The 25,188-nt window shown below is 46.3% G+C and overlaps 1 protein-coding gene across 1 annotated transcript in view; it reads right to left on the reverse strand.

Moving 5' to 3' along the window:
* Positions 1–18,666, reverse strand: part of LOC106593205 (axin-1) — a 61,977-nt gene extending 43,311 nt beyond the window's left edge. The window contains exon 1 of the mRNA XM_045710612.1: positions 18,492–18,666. The gene's annotated coding sequence lies outside the window, so the exon portion shown is untranslated. The remainder of the gene's footprint in view (positions 1–18,491) is intronic.
* Positions 18,667–25,188: the final 6,522 nt, after the last annotated feature.

The following is a 25,188-nucleotide window of genomic DNA, read 5'->3' on the forward strand; positions in this document are numbered from 1 at the left end:
TGTTGTTTATCCTCCAGGTGTCTGTCTGTCTGTTGGTGTTGTTTATCCTCCAGGTGTCTGTCTGTTGGTGTTGTTTATCCTCCAGGTGTCTGTCTGTCTGTTGGTGTTGTTTATCCTCCAGGTGTCTGTCTGTTGGTGTAGTTTATCCTCCAGGTGTCTGTCTGTCTGTTGGTGTTGTTTATCCTCCAGGTCTCTGTCTGTCTGTTGGTGTTGTTTATCCTCCAGGTGTCTGTCTGTCTGTTGGTGTTGTTTATCCTCCAGGTCTCTGTCTGTCTGTTGGTGTTGTTTATCCTCCAGGTGTCTGTCTGTTGGTGTTGTTTATCCTCCAGGTGTCTGTCTGTTGGTGTTGTTTATCCTCCAGGTGTCTGTCTGTCTGTTGGTGTTGTTTATCCTCCAGGTGTCTGTCTGTCTGTTGGTGTTGTTTATCCTCCAGGTGTCTGTCTGTTGGTGTAGTTTATCCTCCAGGTGTCTGTCTGTCTGTTGGTGTTGTTTATCCTCCAGGTCTCTGTCTGTCTGTTGGTGTTGTTTATCCTCCAGGTGTCTGTCTGTCTGTTGGTGTTGTTTATCCTCCAGGTCTCTGTCTGTCTGTTGGTGTTGTTTATCCTCCAGGTGTCTGTCTGTTTGGTGTTGTTTATCCTCCAGGTGTCTGTCTGTTGGTGTTGTTTATCCTCCAGGTGTCTGTCTGTGTTGGTGTTGTTTATCCTCCAGGTCTCTGTCTGTCTGTTGGTGTTGTTTATCCTCCAGGTGTCTGTCTGTCTGTTGGTGTTGTTTATCCTCCAGGTGTCTGTCTGTTGGTGTTGTTTATCCTCCAGGTGTCTGTCTGTCTGTTGGTGTTGTTTATCCTCCAGGTGTCTGTCTGTTGGTGTTGTTTATCCTCCAGGTGTCTGTCTGTCTGTTGGTGTTGTTTATCCTCCAGGTGTCTGTCTGTCTGTTGGTGTTGTTTATCCTCCAGGTGTCTGTCTGTTGGTGTTGTTTATCCTCCAGGTGTCTGTCTGTTGGTGTTGTTTATCCTCCAGGTGTCTGTCTGTTGGTGTTGTTTATCCTCCAGGTCTCTGTCTGTCTGTTGGTGTTGTTTATCCTCCAGGTGTCTGTCTGTCTGTTGGTGTTGTTTATCCTCCAGGTGTCTGTCTGTCTGTTGGTGTTGTTTACCCTCCAGGTGTCTGTCTGTCTGTTGGTGTTGTTTATCCTCCAGGTGTCTGTCTGTCTGTTGGTGTTGTTTATCCTCCAGGTGTCTGTCTGTCTGTTGGTGTTGTTTATCCTCCAGGTGTCTGTCTGTTGGTGTTGTTTATCCTCCAGGTGTCTGTCTGTCTGTTGGTGTTGTTTATCCTCCAGGTGTCTGTCTGTCTGTTGGTGTTGTTTATCCTCCAGGTGTCTGTCTGTCTGTTGGTGTTGTTTATCCTCCAGGTGTCTGTCTGTTGGTGTTGTTTATCCTCCAGGTGTCTGTCTGTCTGTTGGTGTTGTTTATCCTCCAGGTGTCTGTCTGTCTGTTGGTGTTGTTTATCCTCCAGGTCTCTGTCTGTCTGTTGGTGTTGTTTATCCTCCAGGTGTCTGTCTGTCTGTTGGTGTTGTTTATCCTCCAGGTGTCTGTCTGTTGGTGTTGTTTATCCTCCAGGTGTCTGTCTGTCTGTTGGTGTTGTTTATCCTCCAGGTGTCTGTCTGTTGGTGTTGTTTATCCTCCAGGTCTCTGTCTGTCTGTTGGTGTTGTTTACCCTCCAGGTGTCTGTCTGTCTGTTGGTGTTGTTTATCCTCCAGGTCTCTGTCTGTCTGTTGGTGTTGTTTATCCTCCAGGTGTCTGTCTGTTGGTGTTGTTTATCCTCCAGGTGTCTGTCTGTCTGTTGGTGTTGTTTATCCTCCAGGTGTCTGTCTGTCTGTTGGTGTTGTTTATCCTCCAGGTGTCTGTCTGTCTGTTGGTGTTGTTTATCCTCCAGGTGTCTGTCTGTTGGTGTTGTTTATCCTCCAGGTGTCTGTCTGTCTGTTGGTGTTGTTTATCCTCCAGGTGTCTGTCTGTTGGTGTTGTTTATCCTCCAGGTGTCTGTCTGTCTGTTGGTGTTGTTTATCCTCCAGGTGTCTGTCTGTCTTGGTGTTGTTTATCCTCCAGGTGTCTGTCTGTCTGTTGGTGTTGTTTATCCTCCAGGTGTCTGTCTGTCTGTTGGTGTTGTTTATCCTCCAGGTGTCTGTCTGTCTGTTGGTGTTGTTTATCCTCCAGGTGTCTGTCTGTCTGTTGGTGTTGTTTATCCTCCAGGTGTCTGTCTGTCTGTTGGTGTTGTTTATCCTCCAGGTGTCTGTCTGTCTGTTGGTGTTGTTTATCCTCCAGGTGTCTGTCTGTCTGTTGGTGTTGTTTATCCTCCAGGTGTCTGTCTGTTGGTGTTGTTTATCCTCCAGGTCTCTGTCTGTCTGTTGGTGTTGTTTATCCTCCAGGTGTCTGTCTGTCTGTTGGTGTTGTTTATCCTCCAGGTGTCTGTCTGTCTGTTGGTGTTGTTTATCCTCCAGGTGTCTGTCTGTTGGTGTTGTTTATCCTCCAGGTGTCTGTCTGTTGGTGTTGTTTATCCTCCAGGTGTCTGTCTGTTGGTGTTGTTTATCCTCCAGGTGTCTGTCTGTTGGTGTTGTTTATCCTCCAGGTGTCTGTCTGTTGGTGTTGTTTATCCTCCAGGTCTCTGTCTGTCTGTTGGTGTTGTTTATCCTCCAGGTCTCTGTCTGTCTGTTGGTGTTGTTTATCCTCCAGGTGTCTGTCTGTCTGTTGGTGTTGTTTATCCTCCAGGTGTCTGTCTGTCTGTTGGTGTTGTTTATCCTCCAGGTCTCTGTCTGTCTGTTGGTGTTGTTTATCCTCCAGGTGTCTGTCTGTCTGTTGGTGTTGTTTATCCTCCAGGTGTCTGTCTGTCTGTTGGTGTTGTTTATCCTCCAGGTCTCTGTCTGTCTGTTGGTGTTGTTTATCCTCCAGGTGTCTGTCTGTCTGTTGGTGTTGTTTATCCTCCAGGTGTCTGTCTGTCTGTTGGTGTTGTTTATCCTCCAGGTGTCTGTCTGTCTGTTGGTGTTGTTTATCCTCCAGGTCTCTGTCTGTTGGTGTTGTTTATCCTCCAGGTGTCTGTCTGTCTGTTGGTGTTGTTTATCCTCCAGGTGTCTGTCTGTCTGTTGGTGTTGTTTATCCTCCAGGTGTCTGTCTGTCTGTTGGTGTTGTTTATCCTCCAGGTGTCTGTCTGTCTGTTGGTGTTGTTTATCCTCCAGGTGTCTGTCTGTCTGTTGGTGTTGTTTATCCTCCAGGTGTCTGTCTGTTGGTGTTGTTTATCCTCCAGGTGTCTGTCTGTTGGTGTTGTTTATCCTCCAGGTGTCTATCTGTCTGTTGGTGTTGTTTATCCTCCAGGTGTCTGTCTGTCTGTTGGTGTTGTTTATCCTCCAGGTCTCTGTCTGTTGGTGTTGTTTATCCTCCAGGTGTCTGTCTGTCTGTTGGTGTTGTTTATCCTCCAGGTGTCTGTCTGTTGGTGTTGTTTATCCTCCAGGTGTCTGTCTGTCTGTTGGTGTTGTTTATCCTCCAGGTGTCTGTCTGTCTGTTGGTGTTGTTTATCCTCCAGGTGTCTGTCTGTCTGTTGGTGTTGTTTATCCTCCAGGTGTCTGTCTGTTGGTGTTGTTTATCCTCCAGGTCTCTGTCTGTCTGTTGGTGTTGTTTATCCTCCAGGTCTCTGTCTGTCTGTTGGTGTTGTTTATCCTCCAGGTCTCTGTCTGTCTGTTGGTGTTGTTTATCCTCCAGGTCTCTGTCTGTCTGTTGGTGTTGTTTATCCTCCAGGTGTCTGTCTGTCTGTTGGTGTTGTTTATCCTCCAGGTCTCTGTCTGTCTGTTGGTGTTGTTTATCCTCCAGGTGTCTGTCTGTCTGTTGGTGTTGTTTATCCTCCAGGTGTCTGTCTGTCTGTTGGTGTTGTTTACCCTCCAGGTGTCTGTCTGTCTGTTGGTGTTGTTTATCCTCCAGGTGTCTGTCTGTCTGTTGGTGTTGTTTATCCTCCAGGTGTCTGTCTGTCTGTTGGTGTTGTTTATCCTCCAGGTGTCTGTCTGTCTGTTGGTGTTGTTTATCCTCCAGGTGTCTGTCTGTTGGTGTTGTTTATCCTCCAGGTGTCTGTCTGTCTGTTGGTGTTGTTTATCCTCCAGGTGTCTGTCTGTCTGTTGGTGTTGTTTATCCTCCAGGTGTCTGTCTGTCTGTTGGTGTTGTTTATCCTCCAGGTGTCTGTCTGTCTGTTGGTGTTGTTTATCCTCCAGGTGTCTGTCTGTCTGTTGGTGTTGTTTATCCTCCAGGTGTCTGTCTGTCTTTGGTGTTGTTTATCCTCCAGGTGTCTGTCTGTCTTTGGTGTTGTTTATCCTCCAGGTGTCTATCTGTCTGTTGGTGTTGTTTATCCTCCAGGTGTCTGTCTGTCTGTTGGTGTTGTTTATCCTCCAGGTCTCTGTCTGTTGGTGTTGTTTATCCTCCAGGTCTCTGTCTGTTGGTGTTGTTTATCCTCCAGGTGTCTGTCTGTCTGGTGTTGTTTATCCTCCAGGTGTCTGTCTGTTGTTGGTGTTGTTTATCCTCCAGGTGTCTGTCTGTCTGTTGGTGTTGTTTATCCTCCAGGTGTCTGTCTGTCTGTTGGTGTTGTTTATCCTCCAGGTGTCTGTCTGTTGGTGTTGTTTATCCTCCAGGTGTCTGTCTGTTGGTGTTGTTTATCCTCCAGGTGTCTATCTGTCTGTTGGTGTTGTTTATCCTCCAGGTGTCTGTCTGTCTGTTGGTGTTGTTTATCCTCCAGGTCTCTGTCTGTTGGTGTTGTTTATCCTCCAGGTGTCTGTCTGTCTGTTGGTGTTGTTTATCCTCCAGGTGTCTGTCTGTTGTTGGTGTTGTTTATCCTCCAGGTGTCTGTCTGTCTGTTGGTGTTGTTTATCCTCCAGGTGTCTGTCTGTCTGTTGGTGTTGTTTATCCTCCAGGTGTCTGTCTGTCTGTTGGTGTTGTTTATCCTCCAGGTGTCTGTCTGTTGGTGTTGTTTATCCTCCAGGTCTCTGTCTGTCTGTTGGTGTTGTTTATCCTCCAGGTCTCTGTCTGTCTGTTGGTGTTGTTTATCCTCCAGGTGTCTGTCTGTCTGTTGGTGTTGTTTATCCTCCAGGTCTCTGTCTGTCTGTTGGTGTTGTTTATCCTCCAGGTCTCTGTCTGTCTGTTGGTGTTGTTTATCCTCCAGGTCTCTGTCTGTCTGTTGGTGTTGTTTATCCTCCAGGTGTCTGTCTGTTGTTGGTGTTGTTTATCCTCCAGGTGTCTTGTCTGTTGGTGTTGTTTACCCTCCAGGTGTCTGTCTGTCTGTTGGTGTTGTTTATCCTCCAGGTGTCTGTCTGTCTGTTGGTGTTGTTTATCCTCCAGGTGTCTGTCTGTCTGTTGGTGTTGTTTATCCTCCAGGTGTCTGTCTGTCTGTTGGTGTTGTTTATCCTCCAGGTGTCTGTCTGTTGGTGTTGTTTATCCTCCAGGTGTCTGTCTGTCTGTTGGTGTTGTTTATCCTCCAGGTGTCTGTCTGTCTGTTGGTGTTGTTTATCCTCCAGGTGTCTGTCTGTCTGTTGGTGTTGTTTATCCTCCAGGTGTCTGTCTGTCTGTTGGTGTTGTTTATCCTCCAGGTGTCTGTCTGTCTGTTGGTGTTGTTTATCCTCCAGGTGTCTGTCTGTTGGTGTTGTTTATCCTCCAGGTGTCTGTCTGTTGGTGTTGTTTATCCTCCAGGTGTCTGTCTGTCTGTTGGTGTTGTTTATCCTCCAGGTGTCTGTCTGTCTGTTGGTGTTGTTTATCCTCCAGGTCTCTGTCTGTTGGTGTTGTTTATCCTCCAGGTCTCTGTCTGTTGGTGTTGTTTATCCTCCAGGTGTCTGTCTGTTGGTGTTGTTTATCCTCCAGGTGTCTGTCTGTTGGTGTTGTTTATCCTCCAGGTGTCTGTCTGTTGGTGTTGTTTATCCTCCAGGTGTCTGTCTGTCTGTTGGTGTTGTTTATCCTCCAGGTGTCTGTCTGTTGGTGTTGTTTATCCTCCAGGTGTCTGTCTGTCTGTTGGTGTTGTTTATCCTCCAGGTGTCTGTCTGTCTGTTGGTGTTGTTTATCCTCCAGGTGTCTGTCTGTCTGTTGGTGTTGTTTATCCTCCAGGTGTCTGTCTGTTGGTGTTGTTTATCCTCCAGGTCTCTGTCTGTCTGTTGGTGTTGTTTATCCTCCAGGTCTCTGTCTGTCTGTTGGTGTTGTTTATCCTCCAGGTGTCTGTCTGTCTGTTGGTGTTGTTTATCCTCCAGGTCTCTGTCTGTCTGTTGGTGTTGTTTATCCTCCAGGTCTCTGTCTGTCTGTTGGTGTTGTTTATCCTCCAGGTCTCTGTCTGTCTGTTGGTGTTGTTTATCCTCCAGGTGTCTGTCTGTTGGTGTTGTTTATCCTCCAGGTGTCTGTCTGTTGGTGTTGTTTACCCTCCAGGTGTCTGTCTGTCTGTTGGTGTTGTTTATCCTCCAGGTGTCTGTCTGTCTGTTGGTGTTGTTTATCCTCCAGGTGTCTGTCTGTCTGTTGGTGTTGTTTATCCTCCAGGTGTCTGTCTGTCTGTTGGTGTTGTTTATCCTCCAGGTGTCTGTCTGTTGGTGTTGTTTATCCTCCAGGTGTCTGTCTGTCTGTTGGTGTTGTTTATCCTCCAGGTGTCTGTCTGTCTGTTGGTGTTGTTTATCCTCCAGGTCTCTGTCTGTCTGTTGGTGTTGTTTATCCTCCAGGTGTCTGTCTGTTGGTGTTGTTTATCCTCCAGGTGTCTGTCTGTTGGTGTTGTTTATCCTCCAGGTGTCTGTCTGTCTGTTGGTGTTGTTTATCCTCCAGGTCTCTGTCTGTCTGTTGGTGTTGTTTATCCTCCAGGTCTCTGTCTGTCTGTTGGTGTTGTTTATCCTCCAGGTGTCTGTCTGTCTGTTGGTGTTGTTTATCCTCCAGGTCTCTGTCTGTCTGTTGGTGTTGTTTATCCTCCAGGTGTCTGTCTGTCTGTTGGTGTTGTTTATCCTCCAGGTGTCTGTCTGTCTGTTGGTGTTGTTTATCCTCCAGGTCTCTGTCTGTCTGTTGGTGTTGTTTATCCTCCAGGTGTCTGTCTGTCTGTTGGTGTTGTTTATCCTCCAGGTGTCTGTCTGTCTGTTGGTGTTGTTTATCCTCCAGGTGTCTGTCTGTCTTTGGTGTTGTTTATCCTCCAGGTGTCTGTCTGTCTGTTGGTGTTGTTTATCCTCCAGGTGTCTGTCTGTCTGTTGGTGTTGTTTATCCTCCAGGTGTCTGTCTGTTGGTGTTGTTTATCCTCCAGGTGTCTGTCTGTCTGTTGGTGTTGTTTATCCTCCAGGTGTCTGTCTGTCTGTTGGTGTTGTTTATCCTCCAGGTGTCTGTCTGTCTGTTGGTGTTGTTTATCCTCCAGGTGTCTGTCTGTCTGTTGGTGTTGTTTATCCTCCAGGTCTCTGTCTGTCTGTTGGTGTTGTTTATCCTCCAGGTCTCTGTCTGTCTGTTGGTGTTGTTTATCCTCCAGGTGTCTGTCTGTCTGTTGGTGTTGTTTATCCTCCAGGTGTCTGTCTGTCTGTTGGTGTTGTTTATCCTCCAGGTGTCTGTCTGTCTGTTGGTGTTGTTTATCCTCCAGGTGTCTGTCTGTTGGTGTTGTTTATCCTCCAGGTGTCTGTCTGTCTGTTGGTGTTGTTTATCCTCCAGGTGTCTGTCTGTCTGTTGGTGTTGTTTATCCTCCAGGTGTCTGTCTGTCTGTTGGTGTTGTTTATCCTCCAGGTCTCTGTCTGTCTGTTGGTGTTGTTTATCCTCCAGGTGTCTGTCTGTCTGTTGGTGTTGTTTATCCTCCAGGTGTCTGTCTGTTGGTGTTGTTTATCCTCCAGGTGTCTGTCTGTCTGTTGGTGTTGTTTATCCTCCAGGTGTCTGTCTGTCTGTTGGTGTTGTTTATCCTCCAGGTCTCTGTCTGTCTGTTGGTGTTGTTTATCCTCCAGGTGTCTGTCTGTCTGTTGGTGTTGTTTATCCTCCAGGTGTCTGTCTGTCTGTTGGTGTTGTTTATCCTCCAGGTGTCTGTCTGTCTGTTGGTGTTGTTTATCCTCCAGGTGTCTGTCTGTTGGTGTTGTTTATCCTCCAGGTGTCTGTCTGTCTGTTGGTGTTGTTTATCCTCCAGGTCTCTGTCTGTCTGTTGGTGTTGTTTATCCTCCAGGTGTCTGTCTGTCTGTTGGTGTTGTTTATCCTCCAGGTGTCTGTCTGTTGGTGTTGTTTATCCTCCAGGTGTCTGTCTGTCTGTTGGTGTTGTTTATCCTCCAGGTCTCTGTCTGTCTGTTGGTGTTGTTTATCCTCCAGGTGTCTGTCTGTCTGTTGGTGTTGTTTATCCTCCAGGTGTCTGTCTGTCTGTTGGTGTTGTTTATCCTCCAGGTGTCTGTCTGTTGGTGTTGTTTATCCTCCAGGTGTCTGTCTGTCTGTTGGTGTTGTTTATCCTCCAGGTCTCTGTCTGTCTGTTGGTGTTGTTTATCCTCCAGGTGTCTGTCTGTCTGTTGGTGTTGTTTATCCTCCAGGTCTCTGTCTGTCTGTTGGTGTTGTTTATCCTCCAGGTGTCTGTCTGTTGGTGTTGTTTATCCTCCAGGTGTCTGTCTGTTGGTGTTGTTTATCCTCCAGGTGTCTGTCTGTCTGTTGGTGTTGTTTACCCTCCAGGTGTCTGTCTGTCTGTTGGTGTTGTTTATCCTCCAGGTGTCTGTCTGTCTGTTGGTGTTGTTTATCCTCCAGGTGTCTGTCTGTCTGTTGGTGTTGTTTATCCTCCAGGTGTCTGTCTGTCTGTTGGTGTTGTTTATCCTCCAGGTCTCTGTCTGTCTGTTGGTGTTGTTTACCCTCCAGGTGTCTGTCTGTCTGTTGGTGTTGTTTATCCTCCAGGTGTCTGTCTGTCTGTTGGTGTTGTTTATCCTCCAGGTGTCTGTCTGTCTGTTGGTGTTGTTTATCCTCCAGGTGTCTGTCTGTCTGTTGGTGTTGTTTATCCTCCAGGTGTCTGTCTGTCTGTTGGTGTTGTTTATCCTCCAGGTGTCTGTCTGTCTGTTGGTGTTGTTTATCCTCCAGGTCTCTGTCTGTCTGTTGGTGTTGTTTATCCTCCAGGTGTCTGTCTGTTGGTGTTGTTTATCCTCCAGGTGTCTGTCTGTTGTTGGTGTTGTTTATCCTCCAGGTGTCTGTCTGTTTGGTGTTGTTTATCCTCCAGGTGTCTGTCTGTTGGTGTTGTTTATCCTCCAGGTGTCTGTCTGTCTGTTGGTGTTGTTTATCCTCCAGGTGTCTGTCTGTCTGTTGGTGTTGTTTATCCTCCAGGTCTCTGTCTGTCTGTTGGTGTTGTTTATCCTCCAGGTGTCTGTCTGTCTGTTGGTGTTGTTTATCCTCCAGGTGTCTGTCTGTCTGTTGGTGTTGTTTATCCTCCAGGTCTCTGTCTGTCTGTTGGTGTTGTTTATCCTCCAGGTGTCTGTCTGTCTGTTGGTGTTGTTTATCCTCCAGGTCTCTGTCTGTCTGTTGGTGTTGTTTATCCTCCAGGTGTCTGTCTGTCTGTTGGTGTTGTTTATCCTCCAGGTGTCTGTCTGTCTGTTGGTGTTGTTTATCCTCCAGGTCTCTGTCTGTCTGTTGGTGTTGTTTATCCTCCAGGTGTCTGTCTGTCTGTTGGTGTTGTTTATCCTCCAGGTGTCTGTCTGTCTGTTGGTGTTGTTTATCCTCCAGGTGTCTGTCCTCCTCTCAGGGTAGGAGGCTACATGGCTGGCATGTCAAACATATCACCATCACTACAGATTTCATGTATCTTCGTACACAATACACACACACACATACACACACACACACACACACACACACACACACACACACACACACACACACACACACACACACACACACACACACACACACACACACACACACACACACACACACACACACACACAGTACACACACAGCACATATCCACACACAGAGTACACACAGTACACACACAGTACATACACATACACACACACACACTCACACACTACACGCACACACACACACACACACACACACACAGTACACACACACACACTCACACACTACACACACACACACAGCCAGTCCCCAGGGTGGAGCCAGTAGAGTATCAGGATAGAGAGAGTAGATGATCAGTCTGACCTTTATCATATCTACTGGGGCATGTTGCTACTTATTAATCACTAATGACCCCACTGGGACTGGGAGTGTGTGTGTGTGTGTGTGTGTGTGTGTGTGTGTGTGTGTGTGTGTGTGTGTGTGTGTGTCTGTGCGTGTGCGTCCTAAGGGAACTTCGGTTGAGCCCTCAGCTGAACAAAAGGTCACCTCACTTGGGGGGCAAAGACACAACTGCCCCTCCCCTCCCCTGCTCCTTAAGGATGTGAGTGTGTGTGTGTGTTTAATCCACTTGCTGCCCCCTCAACCCTCCCACCACCTCTTCTGCTCTGCATGTAACCTCACCCACACACGCTCTCTCTCTGCCATTGTCTTGTGTAATCTCTCTGGTGTAATAAGGTCTATGGCTGGGGGTTGTTTTAGAGCTGCCGCGAGTGATCAGGTGGACTACATGATGGTGATTACGTAATGCAAGCAATAAAATACATTCTACAACACACACACCTGCTGAGCTCAAGGAATGGGCCGACGACACACACACGGGCACGCACACACGGGCACACACACTTGGGCACACACGCACGGGCACACACTCACGGGCACACATGCACGTACACACACACACACTATAATAACCAAGACAGATAACAATCACAATATAGACCCACATATCCCAGACTGTCTGGCGCTAGGTGTGTGTGTGTGTGTGTGTGTGTGTGTGTGTGTGTGTGTGTGTGTGTGTGTGTGTGTGTGTGTGTGTGTGTGTGTGTGTGTGTGTGTGTGTGTGTGTGTGTGTGTGTGTGGTATTGTATAAGCTGACTCAAGGACAGTTCCTTTGTCATAAAGCCTGGCTCGTTAACCGTGGCGACTTCGGGATACGTGACGTGACCCATGGAATGCAGTTGCCGTGAGAGATGATGCTGTACAATCTATGATGTCATTGTCTCCTCCTTATGATCAAAGGCCTTGACTAGGGTCTAGTCAAGATTATTGAGATACACCCTTTATATCTGTGGGTCCTAGACTAGGGTCTAGTCAAGATTATTGAGATACACCCTTAATCTGTGGGTCCTAGACTAGGGTCTAGTCAAGATTATTGAGATACACCCTTTATATCTGGTTAATGAATTGAATAACTTTCTAATATCGGATAAATTCATATACTGGCCATCTGAAACTCACTTAGATAATTATTTTGATGATACAGCAGTAGCAGTACAGGGATATACTATAACATCTACAGAGAAGACAGGAATTCCTATGGTGGAGGTGTAGTTGTTTAAATTCAGAGACAACAGCTACTACTTCCTGTTAAGCTTAAAGAGCATCTCATGTCAAATGCTGTTGAAGTAATATGGCTACAGGTTCACCTGCCTCGACTAAACTCTTATTTTGGGGTGTTGCTATAGGCCAAGTGCCAACAGTCAGTATGTGGATAATATGTGTGCAATGCTTGATACAGTGTGTGTGATGTTAACAGAGAGGTCTATTTTCTGGGTGACCTGAACAGTGACTGGTTAGCAACGATCTGTCCTCTCAAGATAAATCTTCTAACTGTGACTAATGCCTGTAATATAACCCAGATTATCACTCACCCGACTAGAGTGTGTACGAATAAATGTTGGATCTGTGCCATCCATTTGTATTGATCATATAGTCACTAATGCTGAAGAACTTTTCTCCAAACTAATATAAGTTCCCATTGGCTGTAGTGACCATAACCTTTTGTCAATAACAAGGAAAGTGCCAAAGGTTGGGCCTAAAGTAAATTCATCAGAGATCATACAATATGTTTTCTCAGAACTCTTTTGTTGAAGGTGTACAACATGTACATGTTGGTCTGATGTGTTTGAGGAAGTAAATCCAGATGCAGCACTGAAAGTATTTGTAAAAGGATTCATGCCAATTGTTGACAAACATGTTAATACCTTAACTGTGACAACTGTTAGAACGCTGTTAGAACCCCGTTAGAACCCCGTTAGAACCCCATTAGAATCTTGTTAGAACCCCATTAGAACCCTGTTAGAATCTTGTTAGAACCCCATTAGAACCCCATTAGAACCCTGTTAGAACCCCATTAGAACGCTGTTAGAACCCCGTTAGAACCCTGTTACAATCTTGTTAGAACCCCATTAGAATCAGGTTAGAACCATGTTAGAACCCTGTTAGAACCCCGTTAGAACCCCGTTAGAACCCAGTTAGAACCTTGTTAGAACCCCATTAGAACCCTGTTAGAACCCCATTAGAACCATGTTAGAACCCATGTTAGATTGATGAGGAATTGAAACATTTTATGGTTCAAAGACATGATGCAGCTGATTGGTTGACATACTGTACATTGAGACATTTTGTGACAAACTTTGCAAAAATAAGAAGAAATGATATTACCAAACCAAGATAAATGACATAAAACACAATGGGAAAGGACTTTGGAGTACCTTAAATGATATAATGGACAGAAAACCCAATTCATCTCCATCGTTCTTTGAAGTTGATAGGTCACCTATAACAAAATCTTTTGATACAGCCAATCATTTCAAATGGATATTTCACTACTAAAACTGGAAAAACCCAGAAATGAAATGACAGTATTGAACAGTGAACCATCATACTAATATATAAAATATCTAATAGTGAAAGAGAAGGATTGCTGTTTTGTATTTGGTCAAGTTAGTGTGGGAGAGGTAGAGAAACTATTGTTATCCATCAATAATGAAACCAGGTATAGACAACCTTGATTGGAAACCATTGAGAATGGTAGCAGACTGTATTGCTACCGCTATATGCTATATATTTAACCAAAGCTTAAAGGAGTGTGTGTGTCCACAGGTGGAGAAGGAAGCTAAAGTCATTCCACTGCCTTAAAATAGTAAAGCACCCTTTACTGGCTTTAACAGCCAACCAATCAGTTTGCTGCTTGTTATGACCAAATACAGTTCTATTTTTCAGAGAACAAGTTTCTATTTTGTTTATTTAACCAGGCAAGTCAGTTATGAACAAATTCTTATTTACAATGACGGCCTAGGAACAGTGGGTTAACTGCCTTGTTTAGGGGCAGAATTACAGATTTTTACCTTGGCAGCTCAGGAATTCGATCTATCAACATTTCGGTTGCTGGCCCGAAAGGCTACCTGCCGCCCCTAACTACTGACTTTCAGCATGCATATAGAGAAGGGCACTCAACTTATACTGCACTGCCTCAGATGACTGATGATTGGTTCAAATAAATGGATAACAGGATGATATTGGAGCTGTATCATTAGATTTCAGAGCAGCCTTTAATGTTATTGAAGAAACTACATCACCTGCCATCACATGATTGGAGAGCTATTTAACCATTCGAACCCAGAGAGTTCTTCAGTGGAAGCTTCTCTAACATCAGATATGTACAGTTCGGTGTCCCTCATGCAAGTTGCCTTGGGCCGTTACATTTCTCTATGTTTATAAATGATTTACCACTGGTCTTACACCAAGCTAGAATGGCTACGCATGCAGATGATTCCACACTCTACATGGCAGCACCCAAAGCCAGTGAGCTCATTGATATTCTAAATAACTAGTCACGGTCACTATCAGAATGGGTGATGTAATAATAAACGGGTCACAGTCAGTATCAGAATGGGTGATGTAATAATAAACTGGTCACAGTCAGTATCATAATGGGTGATGTAATAATAAACTGGTCACAGTCACTATCAGAATGGGTGATGTAATAATAAACTGGTCACGGTCACTATCAGAATGGGTGATGTAATAATAAACTGGTCACGGTCACTATCAGAATGGGTGATGTAACAATAAACTGGTCACAGTCAGTATCAGGATGGGTGATGTAATAATAAACTGGTCACAGACAGTATCAGAATGGGTGATGTAATAATAAACTGGTCACAGTCAGTATCAGAATGGGTGATGTAATAATAAACTGGTCACAGTCAGTATCAGAATGGGTGATGTAACAATAAACTGGTCACAGTATCACATCCTGACCAATAAAAGGGGTTATTTGTTATTGTAGTTTGGTCAGGGTGTGGCAGGGGGTGTTTCTTTTGTGTGTTTCGGGGTTTTTGGTTTATGTTCTATGTTTTAATTTCTATGTGGGTTTTCTAGTTTTTCTATTTCTATGTTAGTTTTGGGACCGACCTCCAATTAGAAGCAGCTGGTTGTCGTTGCTTCTAATTGGAGGCCATATTTCAGTGGGTTTATTTTCTCTTGTGTTTGTGGGTGGTTGTTCCATGTAAAGTCTATGTACCTTACAGGACTGTTTTTCGGTGTGCTTTTGTTCAGTGTTCATTTCTTTAATAAATCAAGAAGATGATTCACATCCCCGCTGCAGTTTGGTCCGATCATTACGACGTTTATGACACACAGTCAGTATCAGAATGGGTGATGTAATAATAAACTGGTCACAGTCAGTATCAGAATGGGTGATGTAATAATAAACTGGTCACAGTCAGTATCAGAATGGGTGATGTAATAATAAACTGGTCACAGTCAGTATCAGAATGGGTGATGTAATAATAAACTGGTCACAGTCAGTATCAGAATGGGTGATGTAATAATAAACTGGTCACAGTCAGTATCAGAATGGGTGATGTAATAATAAACTGGTCTTGAATATATCTAAAACTAAAAGCATTGTATTTGGTTCTAAACATTCTCTAAGACCTTAACTGGTGTGGTGTATAAAGGGTGTGAGCATTGAGAAAGCTGAGGAAGCTAAACTCCTAGGTATAACATTGGATGGTCAATTATCATGGTCAAGTCATATTGACTAAGTTGTTTAGATGGGGTGAAGTTATCATGGTCAAGTCATATTGACTAAGTTGTTTAGATGGGGTGAAGTTATCATGGTCAAGTCATATTGACTAAGTTGTTTAGATGGGGTGAAGTTATCACGGTCAAGTCATATTGACTAAGTTGTTGTTTAGATGGGGTGAAGTTATCACGGTCAAGTCATATTGACTAAGTTGTTTAGATGGGGTGAAGTTATCATGGTCAAGTCATATTGACTAAGTTGTTGTTTAGATGGGGTGAAGTTATCATGGTCAAGTCATATTGACTAAGTCGTTGTTTAGATGGGGTGAAGTTATCATGGTCAAGTCATATTGACTAAGTCGTTGTTTAGATGGGGTGAAGTTATCATGGTCAAGTCATATTGACTAAGTCGTTGTTTAGATGGGGTGAAGTTATCATGGTCAAGTCATATTGACTAAGTTGTTGTGAAGATGGGGAGGGTTGTGTCTGTGTTTTTGACACAAAGATTAACTGTACTAGTTGTCCAGGCTCTGGTCTTGTCCCATCTTGATGACTGTCTGGTAATATGGTGCAGAAAAGAAAGACCTAGCAAACCTGGCTCAAAACAGAGCAGCACGCCTTGCCCTTAACTGCACATCCAAAACTAATATGAACAACGTGTTTGCCAGTCTTTCCTGGTTGAGGGTTGACCAGAGATGTACTGCTTCTCTTCTAGTTATGATAAATATTACTCTGGCAAAAATTCCAAAATGTCTACATAATCAAATCACATTCAGCTCACACACCCATACATACCCCACAAGACATGCCAGCAGGGGTCTCTTCACACACCCATACATACCCCACAAGACATGCCACCAGGGGTCTCTTCACACACCCATACATACCCCACAAGACACGCCACCAGGGGTCTCTTCACACACCCATTCATACCCCACAAGACATGCCACCAGGGGTCTCTTCACACACCCATACATACCCCACAAGACATGCCACCAGGGGTCTCTTCCCAAGTCCAAAACGGGGATGGTGAGGGGACACACACACAGACACACACATCATTTTTTGTTGTTGTATTGTATATCGTTGTATTTTAAATTTGTGGGACTGTCCTTGTCTATCAGTGTATCAGTGTTTTGTCACTTGTTTTTGTCACTTGTTTTTTGTGGACCCCATGAAGAGTAGCTGATGCTTCTGCAGAAGCTAATGGGGGTCCAAATTAACAAATAGATACACCCTTTATCTGTTTGTCCTAGACTAGGGACCAGTAAGACTATTGAGATACACCCTTTGTCTGTGTGTCCTAGACGAGGGTCTAGTCAAGAGTATTGAGATACACCCTTTGTCTGTGTGTCCTGGTCTAGGGGTCCTTTGCTGCAGCTGCCATGGCGGATTTAAGTGTCCGCACGGGCCTGACTGAAACAGGCTTACCTCCTCTCACACAAAGAGCCATTTAAATGCTGAAAGGATGAGTGAAATCTTCATTATATACCACCCGGAGAAAGAGAGAGGAACCTCGGGGCTCAGAGAACATATGGCCTGCGTCCCAAATGGCACCCTATTCCCAATACACTGAGTGGACAAATAATTAGGAACACCTGCTCTTTCCATGACATAGACTGACCAGGTGAAAGCTATGATCCCTTATTGATGTCGCTTGTTAAATCCACTTCAATCAGTGTAGATGAAGGGGAGGAGACAGGTTAAAGAAGGAGTTTTAAGACTTGAGACATGGATTGTGTATGTGTGACATTGAATTGAAGGGCAAAAGATTTAAGTGCCTTTGAACGGGGTACCGGTTTGAGTGTGCCAAGAACTGCCACGCTGCTGGGTTATTCACGCTCAAGAATGTATCAAGAATGGTCCACCACCTGAAGGACACCCAGCCAACTTGACACAACTGTAGGAAGCATTGGAGTCAACATGGGCCAGCATCCCTGCGGAAACGCTTTCGACACCTTGTAGAGCCCATGCCCTGACGACTTGAGGCTGTTCTGAGGGCAAAGGGGGTTGTGCAACTCAATATTAGGAAGGTGTTCCTAATGTTTTGTACACTGAGTGTGTAGTGCACCATTTTTTACCCTGAGCCAATATGGTGGTAGTGCACTACGTAGGAGAATCGGGCGCCATTTGGGACGCAACCATGGAGGACGGCTGTTTGGAGAGGGTTGGTTCGTAGCTAAACAGCCATGGAGGACGGCTGTTTGGAGAGGGTTGGTTCGTAGCTAAACAGCCATGGAGGACGGCTGTTTGGAGAGGGTTGGTTCGTAGCTAAACAGCCATGGAGGACGGCTGTTTGGAGAGGGTTGGGTCGTAGCTAAACAGCCATGGAGGACGGCTGTTTGGAGAGGGTTGGTTCGTAGCTAAACAGCCATGGAGAACGGCTGTTTGGAGAGGGTTGGTTCGTAGCTAAACAGCCATGGAGAACGGCTGTTTGGAGAGGGTTGGGTCATAGCTAAATAGCCCACAATGTGTGTTAAGAGTCACGAAGCATCAAACTAAGGAGACGAGCACGACTTGTTGGCTTATTGTCTTGAGATAGTAGAATAGTAGCTATCATCCGTATTCTGTGGGTTCTATAGCACACAGACAACCCTAACAGCTAACGAGAGAAAGGCTGAGATATGGCTCTCTTCTCAGAGCTCCACACAGGCTCATTACCGAGTAATAACCAGAAAAAGAAAAAAAACGCAAAGAAAAAAAGCATAGAAACCACAACGTCTGAGAGGTGTTTAAACCCATTCATTCATCCCCTGTTCTTTTTCAGCCCGGCTTGGGCCCATAAAGAGGAGTGTCAGCATGTCTGCCATGGCTTCCTACTGATGTGTATTGAGACAGTGTGAATATAGAGAGACCAAAATGGCCTCCTCCTCCTCCTGCTGCAAGGCTGGATTAGCTACACTGGATTAAAAGATTTACCTCCTGCTGCTTATTCAAATATTGTTTCACGTATTGTCATCAACAGTCATAGAGACTCTACCTACTGCCCAGTAGAGAAAAAAGAACTCTACATTTAACCTAGTTTAGAAATGGGAAATATTTCCTCTCTATAACAATCTACAAAGGAGTTCTATGTGATTGGGGAATGAGAATGTGGAATCGGAACGTCGTGGATTTGTAAAACAATGGTGGAGAGTTCTGAGGCATTCCGCAGCCAAGGAAGAGCGGATGGGGTGGAAGGAGATGGAGGGTAGAGATGAATGGACGGAAGGATGGGATGAAAGGGGATGGAGGGTCCAGATGGAGCAGGATGGGCAGGATGGAGCAGGATGGGGAGAAAAACCCCAGCAAGGCGAAGACGTAAATAAATGCATCAGGAAAGCGTGTGGTGATCTTTGCTACGAGGTCTTTTTCCTGGAGACTCTCCTGGCAGTCAAACCAATTGATGTGCTTCCTTTGATGTCGATAAAGGGCTTCTGGAGGGACATAAGGACCAGGATGAAAGGAGCGAAAGAAAGAGAAGAAAAAAATAACTGTTATTAGATTAGAAGACGAACACGACAACAAACGGGTCGGACGACGACGCCGCCGCCGCGGGGAGATGTTACGGCACAACGGGCTTTGTTGTTTGGAGGTTCCGTTGGCATACGGAAGGTGGGAGGGCGGTGGCAGTAATACGGTAAATGGTGATTCTTACCGTGGCGATGATGGGTCGGTGGTGGTCGTGTCGTGGTGTCAGGCCAGTCGTCGTCCCGTTGTAACGGACACGGATCTGGTACTCCGCAGGACGATCTGTTAATCTGGACTCCTGTTGGCGTCCCGCAGTGGAATCTGTCGCCATCTTTGTGTCGTTGTCTTGGTTATCAGCCCTTCTCTCTCTCCTCCTCCTCTCTTTCTCATCCCACCTCTCCCTCCCTCCCTCCCTCCCTCTCTTGTTTCCGTGTTGTGATGTCATCACGCTGCAGCGATATGGAGGAGCAACGAAGGCCTTCTCCGTTCTGCAGGGGGGCCCCGCCACCAACACACACACCGGACAGACCCTCAGTAGAAAGGACGTCAGACTGACAGAAGACCCCCTGCTGGGCTTGCCCTGTGTTTGATGTTGTATTTAACAGCTTCATTCATATCTCTCTCTCTCTCTCTTACTCTCTCTCTCACCCCCTCTCTCTTTCACCCCCCCTCCCTCTCTCCTCTCTCTCTCTCTTTCTCGCCCCCTCTCTCCTTCCTCTGTCCCTCTCTCCCTCTCTCTCTATGTTCAATACCTTCTCAAATCCTGTTAATGCTGCATGGTGCAGTGTGTGTGTGTGTGTGTGTGTGTGTGTGTGTGTGTGTGTGTGTGTGTGTTGTTGTTTTGTGTTTTTTTTTTGTTGAGAGCCCTTCTGTCTAGATCATCAACCATGGCAGCTGCTTCTCTTTGAAGTTTTCATATATAATCACTATTCATGTTCCTCCTTTCAACATTTTTTTATCCCTTTAGAGTTGTGTTGACATGCTATCTCTGTGTGTGTGTGTGTGTGTGTGTGTGTGTGTGTGTGTGTGTGTGTGTGTGTGTGTGTGTGTGTGTGTGTGTGTGTGTGTGTGTGTGTGTGTGTGTGTGTGTGTGTGTGTGTGTGTGTGTTTAATCTATATAGTTTGATGTGCTGCTTTAGAGAGGGTAACTTGGAAAGGGGAAAGCAGAAGATGACGCCGCAGAAAGCAGCCATATTGGAAACGTCTATCTGATCCATTCACTGGAAGCAGACATGATGGGACATATCTCAATACTCTGAAGCAGACATGATGGGACATATCTCAATACTCTGAAGCAGACATGATGGGGCATATCTCAATACTCTGAAGCAGACATGGGGCATATCTCAATACTCTGAAGCAGACATGATGGGACATATCTCAATACTCTGAAGCAGACATGATGGGACATATCTCAATACTCTGAAGCAGACATGATGGGACATATCTCAATACTCTGAAGCAGACATGATGGGACATATCTCAATACTCTGAAGCAGACATCATGGGACATATCTCAATACTCTGAAGCAGACATGATGGGACATATCTCAATACTCTGAAGCAGACATCATGGGACATATCTCAATACTCTGAAGCAGACATCATGGGACATATCTCAATACTCTGAAGCAGACATCATGGGACATATCTCAATACTCTGAAGCAGACATCATGGGGCATATCTCAATACTCTGAAGCAGACATGGGGCATATCTCAATACTCTGAAGCAGACATGATGGGACATATCTCAATACTCTGAAGCAGACATGGGGCATATCTCAATACTCTGAAGCAGACATGATGGGACATATCTCAATACTCTGAAGCAGACATCATGGGACATATCTCAATACTCTGAAGCAGACATCATGGGACATATCTCAATACTCTGAAGCAGACATGATGGGGCATATCTCAATACTCTGAAGCAGACATGATGGGACATATTTCAATACTCTGAAGCAGACATGATGGGACATATCTCAATACTCTGAAGCAGACATGATGGGGCATATCTCAATACTCTGAAGCAGATATGGGGCATATCTCAATACTATGAAGCAGACATGATGGGACATATCTCAATACTCTGAAGCAGACATGATGGGACATATCTCAATACTCTGAAGCAGACATGATGGGACATATCTCAATACTCTGAAGCAGACATGATGGGACATTTCTCAATACTCTGAAGCAGACATGATGGGACATTTCTCAATACTCTGAATCAGACATGATGGGGCATATCTCAATAATCTGAATCAGACATGGGGCATATCTCAATACTCTGAATCAGACATGGGACATATCTCAATACTCTGAAGCAGCTTCTTCCCCTCTTCTACTTCTTCCTGTCGCTTTCTTTCTCTCTCCACAGTTCACACCACAACAGACTATCCCTCCTCAATCTCCCCTCCCCTCCTCTCCCATCCCCTCCCCTTCTCCTCTCACCTCCTCTCCCCTCCTCTCCATTGCCGTCCTCTCGCCCTCTCCCCTCCCCTCCTCTCCCCTCCCGTCCTCTCCCCTCCTCTCCCCTCATCCTCTCCTCTCCTCTCTCCCCTCCCCCTCCTCAGACATTACCATTTTAATATGTTTGCTGCTTTAGAGCCCACCTGTCCTCCAGAGTCCAGTTAGTCATGTGACCTCTGTAGCAGTATGGTAATCAGCCATGTAGAACCACCGACAGCAGAACAACAAAGAACTAGAACACTGCTGTCAAGGTCATTTAGTCCAGACCAGAGTCCCTCTCTCCCTCTTTCTCAATCTGTCAGTCTCCCCCTTTCCTCCTCTTCTCTCACTTTGTCTTTAATTCATACTGCTCTCTCTCTCTCTCTCTCTCTCTCTCTCTCTCCCCTAACAGTAATAAATACTGAGTAACAGTGACTGATTACCCTGAGTCAGGTGTTAAAACTCATTTCTCATCACTAATTAACACATCATTATAAAAACACATCTTCCCATTTCCATTCCCTTCCTGGTTCATAATCTCCTCCAATCACATCTCAAACTACTCCATATCTAGGGCCCAAATAGCACCCTATTGACCCTGGTCTGAAGTAGTGCACCCTATTCCCTATGGGCCCTGGTCAGAGGTAGTGCACCCTATTCCCTATGGGCCCTGGTCTGAAGTAGTGCACCCTATTCCCTATGGGCCCTGGTCTGAAGTAGTGCACCCTATTCCCTATGGGCCCTGGTCTGAAGTAGTGCACCCTATTCCCTATGGGCCCTGGTCTGAAGTAGTGCACCCTATTCCCTATGGGCCCTGGTCAGAGGTAGTGCACCCTATTCCCTATGGGCCCTGGTCTGAAGTAGTGCACCCTATTCCCTATGGGCCCTGGTCTGAAGTAGTGCACCCTATTCCCTATGGGCCCTGGTCAGAGGTAGTGCACCCTATTCCCTATGGGCCCTGGTCTGAAGTAGTGCACCCTATTCCCTATGGGCCCTGGTCTGAAGTAGTGCACCCTATTCCCTATGGGCCCTGGTCTGAAGTAGTGCACCCTATTCCCTATGGGCCCTGGTCTGAAGTAGTGCACCCTATTCCCTATGGGCCCTGGTCTGAAGTAGTGCACCCTATTCCCTATGGGCCCTGGTCTGAAGTAGTGCACCCTATTCCCTATGGGCCCTGGTCTGAAGTAGTGCACCCTATTCCCTATGGGCCCTGGTCAGAGGTAGTGCACCCTATTCCCTATGGGCCCTGGTCTGAAGTAGTGCACCCTATTCCCTATGGGCCCTGGTCTGAAGTAGTGCACCCTATTCCCTATGGGCCCTGGTCTGAAGTAGTGCACCCTATTCCCTATGGGCCCTGGTCTGAAGTAGTGCACCCTATTCCCTATGGGCCCTGGTCAGAAGTAGTGCACCCTATTCCCTATGGGCCCTGGTCTGAAGTAGTGCACCCTATTCCCTATGGGCCCTGGTCTGAGGTAGTGCACCCTATTCCCTATGGGCCCTGGTCTGAAGTAGTGCACCCTATTCCCTATGGGCCCTGGTCAGAGGTAGTGCACCCTATTCCCTATGGGCCCTGGTCTGAAGTAGTGCACCCTATTCCCTATGGGCCCTGGTCTGAAGTAGTGCACCCTATTCCCTATGGGCCCTGGTCTGAAGTAGTGCACCCTATTCCCTATGGGCCCTGGTCTGAAGTAGTGCACTATGTAGGGGGGATTGGGTTCCATCAGTCTGATGACTTCCATTCCCACAGGAAGCTTTGGGGTCCGAGGGGACCAATGGGTGCTCAGAGTCAACACGGGCCACTTGAGACAGCCCTACCTGCTGTGTTTTGCTGTGTTGCCGTGGTTACAGCTAATAGCATTCAGCTGACAGGCTGCTGAGTGATGATAAGAGTTTCTCATTATAAGACTCATTCACACTACACACCGTACACACACACAAACACACACACACGCTCGCAGAGGGAAGGGGGAGAGTCATTATGGGGTAATCTCACCAGTAAATGGATGTAACTACATCTCCCAACAAGGTGTGAATAACAAGTGGGACTTTATATTACCTGTGGTGAGTGATACAGAGAGGAGTTCAGGAAGTGTGTGTGTGTGTGTGTGTGTGTGTGTGTGTGTGTGTGTTGTGTGTGTGTGTGTGTGTGTGTGTCGTGACTGTGGGAAGGGGAAAGTGTGTGTGGCATGAGAATCACAAAACCACTCAGCACACAACAGTCTAGAGAATCACACCCTGAAATATCACTTCTTCCTGTTCAACTCTGTCCTCTGTAGCAGCAGTCTGACTGACGTCCTGTTCAACTCTGACCTCTGTAGCAGCAGTCTAACTGACATCCTGTTCAACTCTGACCTCTGTAGCAGCAGTCTGACTGACGTCCTGTTCAACTCTGACCTCTGTAGCAGCAGTCTGACTGACGTCCTGTTCAACTCTGACCTCTGTAGCAGCAGTCTAACTGACGTCCTGTTCAACTCTGACCTCTGTAGCAGCAGTCTAACGTCCTGTTCAACTCTGACCTCTGTAGCAACAGTCTGACTGACGTCCTTTTCAACTCTGACCTCTGTAGCAGCAGTCTAACGTCCTGTTCAACTCTGACCTCTGTAGCAGCAGTCTGACTGACGTTCTGTTCAACTCTGACCTCTGTAGCAGCAGTCTAACGTCCTGTTCAACTCTGACCTCTGTAGCAGCAGTCTGACTGACGTCCTGTTGAACTCTGACCTCTGTAGCAGCAGTCTAACTGACATCCTGTTCAACTCTGACCTCTGTAGCAGCAGTCTGACTGACGTCCTGTTCAACTCTGTCCTCTGTAGCAGCAGTCTAACGTCCTGTTGAACTCTGACCTCTGTAGCAGCAGTCTAACTGACGTCCTGTTCAACTCTGACCTCTGTAGCAGCAGTCTAACTGACGTCCTGTTCAACTCTGACCTCTGTAGCAGCAGTCTGACTGACGTCCTGTTCAACTCTGACCTCTGTAGCAGCAGTCTGACTGACGTCCTGTTCAACTCTGACCTCTGTAGCAGCAGTCTAACTGACATCCTGTTCAACTCTGACCTCTGTAGCAGCAGTCTAACATCCTGTTCAACTCTGACCTCTGTAGCAGCAGTCTGACATCCTTTAAATGCTGAATTGAATGGCAGAACTCAATAACTAGCGAGCTAACTCTTCAGCAGAGACCAGTGTGATGCCTACATGCAGAGGACGTGTGTGTGTGTGTGTCAGGGCCAGATGTCTGGAAGGAGGCCCAGGAGACAGATAAGTTTGCATCTGACGGTGAAGGTCAGATATGGCTTGCTCCTCAAATGGCAACACTATAGCCTAGGTAGTGCACTACTATTGAGTAGGGCCCAGAGGGCTCCACATAGGGAATAAGGTCTCATTTGGAACACAGCCATAGGGCTACGAGCAGGGCCCAGAGGGCTCTAGATAGGGAATAAGGTCCCATTTGGAACACAGCCATAGGGCTACGAGCAGTGCCCAGAGGGCTCTACATAGGGAATAAGGTCCCATTTGGAACACAGCCATAGGGCTAGCAGGGCCCAAATCTACATAGGGAATAAGGTCCCATTTGGAACACAGCCATAGGGCTACGAGCAGGGCCCAGAGGGCTCTACATAGGGAATAAGGTCCCATTTGGAACACAGCCATAGGGCTACGAGCAGGGCCCAGAGAGCTCTACATAGGGAATAAGGTCCCATTTGGAACACAGGCATAGGGCTACGAGCAGGGCCCAGAGGGCTCTATATAGGGAATAAGGTCCCGTTTGGAACACAGGCATAGGGCTACGCTAGTGGCTGATAATCCCCATGTCCTCAGGGACAACGTGCACATGAGTGTGTGTGTGTGTGTGTGTACTGTATGTTCCATTGTTTCCGGGGCCTCTGACCTTTCCACTCAAACGAGAGGGGTTTCGGACAATCCTGAGTGACTGGTGTGTGAGTCTCAGGTCTGAGTGGCAGGGGGCTCAGGTCCCACAGAGAAACACAGAGCAATTAGACAGGACCAGAGGGCCAATTAAAACAACAGAGACAGGAAGAGGGTGTGTGAGACTCCTGTGAGTTTTCTTAAGAGACGACCAAGTACAAACTGAATTCATGGATAATATTGTAGGCTTTAACCGCTTCAAATGGCGACAATGTTTGTCCCCTGTAGCCTGATGGAGGAATCATTTTATGTGACCTATTTACCATATTATTCTAACAGTATTAACTGGTTAATTCATTCCCATCAGGTGCAGGTCAGGATAGACTAACAGGCAGACCGTATTCCGATGACTCATATTCTGTAAATTGGTCATTATGACATTAGATATCTAATGGGGTATAATTTTAATGGCCGTTGTATTTCTAGGCTTTAAAACGCGCTCCAATCATCCTCTACTCGGGCGCTGTTGAGATTCTCACCTTGTCCAGTAAAATGTCAAACCGGGGCGC

Source organism: Salmo salar, chromosome ssa02 (genome assembly GCF_905237065.1).
Source record: "Salmo salar chromosome ssa02, Ssal_v3.1, whole genome shotgun sequence".
Classification (NCBI taxonomy): Eukaryota; Metazoa; Chordata; class Actinopteri; order Salmoniformes; family Salmonidae; genus Salmo; species Salmo salar.